Here is an 8,142-nt window from a genome sequence, read left to right as displayed (position 1 = left end):
AAGGGTTCACACGGGCCGCGTGAGACCCATTTTTCAGCTATAAATAGCTTGGAACAAGAGCAATTCACTGGTGTCGAAATCTTTTCACAAAAATGTAGTTTTGCTGCTCAAATTCGAAATTTACACTTACAGTAGTGAGGTACTTCCACGATACCGGGTATTAACTCGATCGCTATTACGATTCTATGTCCGATCGATTGGAACTATCCAATGGATGTTTTAGTGCTGCCCACATTAGGGTTATACATTGTCATTCGTCGTGAATTTGATGGATGTTTAAGTATCGCACTTTGTCATTCGTTGTGAGGGTTTGTATCTCATGAGTTATCGTAAATGCTGTATTAGTTACTAACCTAGTTTGTGTGCATTGTTGTTTAAACTAGGTTATCAGGCTTATCAGTAGGCTAAACTCTGCCCGTATAAACTTGCAATGTGAGTCATTCTCTTTTTATTAACCGTGTTTTACAATACTTTGAATTATTTCAAAAGTTATAATTACAGGGATTAAGTCGTGGTCATCTTGAATCACTGGCTAGTGGGGTATTGTGCACATTACTAAATTCTCACAGTTAGGCTAATCAATCCTAACAATGATAATAATCACTACTTTGGTGAAAGGAACCAATAGTGATATGACCATCGTCACACGGCTGTGACATGGCGCCAGATAAAAAATAAGATAAAGGCCATTGTAATCGCTCTTATGCTGTAATTAATAGCTATGTGTCGTTTTATGAAAATTGAATGATTCACCAGTATTTCCCCGTTGACAAAATATTTTTAAAACATGTTTCAGGCGACCTCCTGTGAATCAAGGAAAAAGTGCTACGGAGCACTAATCAAGCTTGAAGTGGTGGCTCAACTAAATAAATAAACATGTTTTGTAATCAGGGAATTTCCTCGGGAAATTCCTCTATTGTAAATTACCGGGTTCATCCCAAGTGATGAAATAAAATAATCGGGCATTTTCAAGTTTAAAAGATCCTGTTAAAATCTTCCGCTGCTAAATAAAAAATACCACGGGTTTTTCTGCCCCATGGCTCCTGGACCGGGTAAAACCGGGACGGTGGTTGTGACAGAAAAAGGTGGTATCAGAGCCACTGGTTTAAGCCAATTAAGTATTTAGAAATACTTAATTTTTCTGATTGTCATTCTGTAATTCGGTGAAATTTTAGTTTACAAAATTTTAACTTAGGGTTGTGTGCGTCTTCGTGTGTGCTAACAGCATGAACGAACTATCAGAAGCCCTTCAAAATTTTTCTATCCATAGCACAGATATGGATACCACTGGTACTGTTACTGGATACCAGGCGGACATCGAGGAGCCAATGGTGTTCAAAGCTCAACCACATGAGAAACCAAAAGTAGTGAAAAAGAGGCAGAGGGTTGTAGGTTGGAGGCGTGTACGCAGGAAGAAACCAACGATACCGAAGGCAAAAGTTAAAAAGGTCGAGGATCCCAAGGATAATGGAAAAGGGATAGAGATTGGGGAAAGTTCTAAGCAAGCTTAGGAAATGCCACCCTGGGAGGAGTTAGATCAAAAACTGGCACTTAGTGACCTCATCGGACCTGCCGATGAAGACTTTTTCTATGACCCCGTTGAATCACAACTCCCAGTAAATTTGGAACCTGCTATCCCAGATTCCATTGTGAACCCCCAACCTCTACCCACAGAACTGGAAGAATGGTGGACCACCGACTGGGGATTTCAGAATCTTTTGAATAACCCTAACACCTTTTTCCCTCAGTTCGACCCGGAGCCTGCACCAAACCCACCAATGAGCAATGAGAACTTAGCTGAACTCCACCATTATGGCGAGGAGTTGGTGGATGCAGGGAATAGAATTCGGGAAGTGGGAGAACAGATCTCCTGGAAGTACGACGAGAGGGAACGTCGTTTCTGAAATACCACTTGACTAGGAAAGTGTGTGGTGGTGTGTTTGTTTAATAATAATAAAATAACAAATAATATAATCTTGTAAATTAACTAAAATAAAACTTATGTAAGATAATCAGTGTGTACGGATGCATATTATTAAAATATATAGAATCGGATAGTCGCAAGGTCGACAATTTTGACTGTACGTGTTAGTGTGATTATGTGTTTTTCTTCTTGTGGTATTTGACTATTTGTTAATTTACAGTACGGGTAAGCAAAGAATTTCGGACATCTATCACCAACTAGATAATTCACCAAAAGATAAGGGAACCTCATCTCAATCAAATTCCTCCAGATACTAAGGAAGGAATATTTGTCCGTAAGGCACAGTTTGAAGAACCACTTACCGCTAAGAAAAGTCGTCGGATTATTAGAAAAAGTCAAGAAAAAGAAATGATTACTAATAAGGAAACTCAGGAAATAAGTAATAAACCCCCATGGGAAGACGAATTAGATGAAAAATGGGCAGATCTCTACATGTGAGCCACTACAGCAGTAAATGCCAACCTTTAATTAAGTTAAAACTGCTGAACCCGGACCAACCAATAAAATTAGATCTCAAACTCGGTACTAGCACCATATCATCTATATGCAATAAACTTTACTAACAACTTAGTAAGAGGAAATAGAATAACTTAATGTGATTTCGTGCGATTACTTTAATTGCATTTGGTCATATTTATTCGTACCAATAACTTATTTAGATATATTGTTAGTTATCAGATGGAACACGCTGTGAATGAACCGGTTAATGAAGTTAATCAATCAGAAAACCATAACGAGGATCACTTCCTAAATCGACAAGATATAGAAAACATTGTCGCTCAGGGAATAGTTAATGCTATTCCGGCAATCATCGCTGCGGTTAAAAATCCTGTTGAGCCTTCACAAGCTCACCCCAATAAACGCACGCGCGAAGATAATTTCAGTAATAGTGTTAACGGAGGAGGCGATAACGACAACTTAATTCAGGCCCCAATACTCAAAAGAATGAAAGCTGCAACACCTGGTTGCACTTACAAGGAATTTCTTGCCTGTAAACCAGCTGAATTTGCAGGCACTGAAGGGGCGACCGCCGCACTGCATTGGTTAGAGAAAACAGAAGCCGTAATTAAAATAAGTAAATATGTAGAGGAAGATAAAGTTATGTATGCTTCTCACCTTTTCAAGGAAGATGCATTAGAATGGTGGAATACGGTACTGCAAGCCAAGGGAAGTGACTTGGCCTATGCTATGAGTTGGGATAAATTCACACAAATGGTGGAAAGAAAATTTTATCCTGAATATGAGAAGGAACAAATGGCCAACAAGTTCCTGAGCCACCGAATGGTGGATGTTAACTGTCGAGGTTATACTTCGAAATTTTTCGAGTATGCCAGGATCGTGCCAACTCTGGCTTCGCTAGAGCCAGTACTTATTTCTCGCTACATTTTGGGTTTGATCAGCGAGATTCGTAATATCGTCAAAGCTGCCAGACCTCGCACAATTGATGATGCGGTGGAATTAGCCAATACCTTGACAGATGAACTGGTATGCACGCGAGAAGAGAATAGAAAGAAGGACCTGGCTCAGAAAATTTCCCAAGGATTCCGAGGAGGTAATGCTAGTAACAACTTCAGGAAAAAAGGAACTGGGCAATCCTCCACTATCCCATTTTGCAGGATTTGCAAAAGAAAGCATTCTGGGAAATGCAAAGGATATTGCAATTTCTGCAAAATTCCAGGGCATCAAGAAGAAGATTGCATGAGGAAGAAATCGACGATCTGCTTCAACTGTGGAGAAGCTGGACATTTTAGACCAGACTGCCCTAAACTGGTCAAACCAGCTGATAATAAAGCTAAACCTGCGGAAGGAACAACCAAGAAGAATGCAAAAGCCTTCCAGTTGACTACCCAAGAAGCGGATCTGATTCCGGATATGATAGCGGGTACGTTTCTAGTTCACAACGTTTATGCGAAAGTATTATTTGACTCTGGTGCAAACCAAAGTTTTATAAATACTTCGTTCTGCCAAGCTCTTAAGTTACCATTAACCAAACTTAAGCAAATTTATACAGTAGAAACAGCCGACGGTAACTTTGTTAGTATAGATCAAGTCTTGTAAGAAGGAAAAATAGAACTTTCAGGTCATAAATTTTCTGCAAATCTGTTACCCATGAACTTAGCTGGATTCGATGTTGTGTTAGGAATGGATTGGTTAGTAACCAACCATGCTCGAATCCTTTGTGAAAATAATTCCATAGAAATTCGTGCGCCATCAGGAGAAATAATTATGGTTGTAGGAGATAAGCCATGAAAGCCAATGAAATTCATTTCAGTCATGAAAGTGGCTAGTTATTCCAGAAAGCAGGGAATAACATATATGGTTTCGGTAGTGGTTAATACCAAAAGTAAAGAACTTAAGGACATTCCAGTAGTATCAGAGTACCCGGATGTATTCCCAGAAGAACTACCTGGATTACCACCCGATAGGGAAGTAGAATTTAGGATTCATCTAATTCCTGGAACTACACCGATAGCCAATGCACCTTATCGGTTAGCACCCACCGAAATGTTAGAATTAAAGAAGCAGTTAGATGAATTACTAAACAAAGGGTTTATACAACCTAGTTCATCCCCTTGGGGAGCACCAGTGTTGTTTGTGAAAAAGAAAGATGGCTCAATGCGAATGTGTATCGATTATAGGGAATTAAATAAAGTTACAATTAAGAATCGATACCCATTACCTAGGATTGATGATCTTTTTGATCAGCTTCAGGGAGCTAGATATTTCTCTAAGATAGATTTACGCTCCGGATACCATCAACTGAAGGTACAAGAAGAAGACATACCTAAAACAGCTTTCAGAACCAGGTATGGTCGTCAGGAGTTTACAGTCATGCCCTTCGGATTAACAAATGCTCCTGCAGCATTTATGGATATGATGAATAGGATCTGTAAACCGTATTTGGATAAATTTGTAATTGTCTTTATCGACGATATACTTATTTATTCCAAAAGTCAGGAAGAACATTGTCAACACCTGCATGCACTCTTAACTTTGTTAAGAAAGGAGAAGCTTTATGCCAAATTCTCGAAGTGCGAATTTTGGCTCTAGGAGGTGCAATTTCTAGGGCACATGGTGAATCATGAAGGTATTCACGTAGATCCCTCCAAAATAGAAGCAATCACCAAATGGAAGGTTCCGCAATCAGCTATAGAAGTTAAAAGCTTTCTAGGGTTAGCTGGATACTATAGGCGATTCATTAAGGATTTCTCTAAGATAGCCGTGCCATTAACTAAGTTAACCTGTAAAGCAGTTAAGTTTGAATGGGGACCTAGGCAAGAAGAGGCTTTTAAGATTTTAAAGCAAAAGTTAACAAATGCCCCAATTCTTGCCTTACCAGAAGGAATAGAAGATCTTGAAGTCTACTGCGATGCTTCTAAATTAGGATTAGAATGTGTGCTAATGCAACGTAAGAAGGTAATTGCGTATGTATCAAGGAAATTAAAGAAGCACGAGGAAAATTATACGACTCATGATTTAGAGTTAGGATCAATAATTTTTTCCCTCAAAATTTGGAGACATTATCTGTATGGAAGTAAGTTTACCATTTATACAGATCATAAGAGTTTAAGGTACATATTTGGGCAAAAAGAGTTGAACATGAGGCAAAGAAGATGGATGGAAATTCTAAGTGACTACGACTGTGATATTCAATATCACGGAGGAAAAGCAAATGTAGTCGCAGATGCTCTCAGTCGTAAGTATCATGAAAAGCAAAAGCGAGTTCGTGCTCTTAGATTAAATCTTCAAGTAGATTTAATGGAACAATTGAGGAATGTTCAGGAAACATCAATCAAGGACGATGCTGAAGAAATGAAAGAAAGGATAAAGGAGTTAGAGCAAGGAACTGATGGAATTTAGAGATTCCATAAGAAAAGAATTTGGGTACCTAAACAGGGAAACTTAAGAGATAAGATTTTAGAGGAAGCTCATAAATCTAGGTATACTATACACCCAGGAAACAATAAGATGTACCAAGATTTAAGAAATAATTTCTGGTGGATAGGAATGAAAAAGGACATAGCTAGTTATGTATCTAAGTGTCTAACTTGTTTGCAAGTTAAAGCAGAACATCAGAAACCTTCAGGGTTACTCCAACAATTGGAGATGCCTGTTTGGAAGTGGGAACTAATAACTATGGATTTTGTTACTAAGTTACCCAAAACCCGAAAGGGTAATGACGTGATTTGGGTAATTGTGGATCGATTAACCAAATCAACTCATTTTCTACCTATCAAGGAAACCTTTAGCATGGAAAGGTTAGCCAAGTTATACATAGACGAAGTAGTATCCTTACATGGAGTCCCACTCTCCATTGTATCGGATAGGGATAGTTATTTCACTTCACATTTCTGGACGACTTTTCAAGAAGCAATGGGAACCCGATTAAATTTAAGTACTGCCAACCATCCCCAAACTGACGGACAAAGTGAAAGGACGATCCAAACCCTGGAAGACATGCTCAGGGCATGTGTGATCGATTTTCGTGGTAACTGGGATAACCACCTTGTAAGGTCCGCTTTTCCATAATGTTAGATTACTTACAAAAGAATAATTTTTCGGACATCAAAATACCAACTTTGACACATAATAGGAATTTTTACAAAATTTGGGCATGACCCGTTTGTAAAACGGACATGCCCCCTGTTTTTGACATAATAGACAACATTCAAGTACAACCCTATTAGCATTAAACTACCCCAAACAAAAACAACAAGTTTTCAAGTGTAAGACTTCTAACAAGATTTAACAAAGTGACAAAACGTGGACCCAAAAGTATGCATATAAACTAGCGGAAGCGCTTGGTATAATAAGGCTTGAACACGTGCTCGCTCCATATCTCCAAATCGCCTATAGTGGAGTTTTACCTACATTAACAATTAAAATTTTAAAAGGTTAGTTATCACCCTAGTAAATCATAATCCTTTCGTTTTAGCTTTATCCATACAAAAACATTCTTACTTTTACGTATTCGACTACCCCAATAGTTGGGTTAGGCATAAACACTCTCATTGAGAGTTAAGCATACACATTCGACCCGTTTAATTGGGTTCAGCATAAACACTCTCATTGAGAGTTAAGCATACACATTCAACCCGTTTAATTGGGTTTAGCATAAACACTCTCATTGAGAGTTAGGCATACACATTCAACCCGTTTAATTGGGTTATTTGCTTTCAACATTACTCTCTGTTCTATCCGTAAAACGGATTATAACTTTCACCTTTATTATAGCATTCAAAGCTATCCGTTAGAACGGATGGCGTTCATATTTACTTGACACGATTTAATTTCAATCGGTCAAAATGCATAGCTTAACACAACTTTTGTTAGCATATCCAAATCCACCCGGATTTGTCATTTACTCGCTATTTGTCACATTTGTTATACAAGGATAGTTCTATATCAAATCTAAATAAAAAGAGGATATGACAAGGATTTGTATGCAACGAAACATACCTCGATCTTGCGCGCCTTCCGTTTTCTTGGAGCTTGTACCTTCCTCCTTTACGCCTACATTAAACATTCATTCTTTCATTTAGTCTCTCAACTCATTTCACCATTTCCACATACATTCATCTTTTAGGCATTTCATCGAACACTTGGTAGGCACCATAATTAAGGTACAAGGTACAAGTCTATTAAGCATATTCCTACTAGTTTATCATCACAAGACAATCACATTCCCTTGAATTTACATAGTTAATTCATCCTATATCAGTTTATCTAGCATTCAAGTATTACAAACAAAATCATATATCAATCTAACACATGATCATAACATTATAAGCTTCCTACTCATTACTCAATCTCTACAAAGTGGGTTTTCACTATACCTATGATAAATCCCAAAATCAAACATGATTCTTGTTCTAGAAAGAAATCTTAACTCATATTTCTCACATTTGATACAAGAAATCGAAATTGGGTTTTACCCCTTATTCAACAATTCACAATTTCAGAAAATTAAACTTACCACTTAAGAGATTAGGGTTAGCTAATCACAATTTATGGATCATGCACTGAATTAGCTTATGATCTTGGATTGGATTGCTTGATTTCTTGAGCTAGGGTTTCCCCTCTCTTCTGCCTTGTTCGATTGCTCCCAGACACACGTATTGTGTGTTTGGGATGTTTATTGTTTTATTAAATTTAGC

At 38.0% G+C, this 8,142-nt stretch overlaps 1 long non-coding RNA gene across 1 annotated transcript; it reads right to left on the bottom strand.

The window, feature by feature from the left end:
- Window positions 1-6,713: 6,713 nt before the first annotated feature.
- Window positions 6,714-8,079, bottom strand: LOC110910876. The gene is made up of 3 exons (XR_002576537.1): window positions 7,962-8,079; window positions 7,445-7,498; window positions 6,714-6,852 (listed from the first exon to the last, which is right to left on the bottom strand). It is a non-coding gene; the product is annotated as an uncharacterized LOC110910876 (long non-coding RNA).
- Between the last annotated feature and the right edge of the window lie 63 nt (window positions 8,080-8,142).

The sequence above is a fragment of the Helianthus annuus genome, chromosome 17 (assembly GCF_002127325.2).
Source record: "Helianthus annuus cultivar XRQ/B chromosome 17, HanXRQr2.0-SUNRISE, whole genome shotgun sequence".
In the NCBI taxonomy this organism is placed as follows: Eukaryota; Viridiplantae; Streptophyta; class Magnoliopsida; order Asterales; family Asteraceae; genus Helianthus; species Helianthus annuus.
Note: the sequence above shows the minus strand (reverse complement) of the source record. Positions and strands in the feature narration are given on the sequence as shown.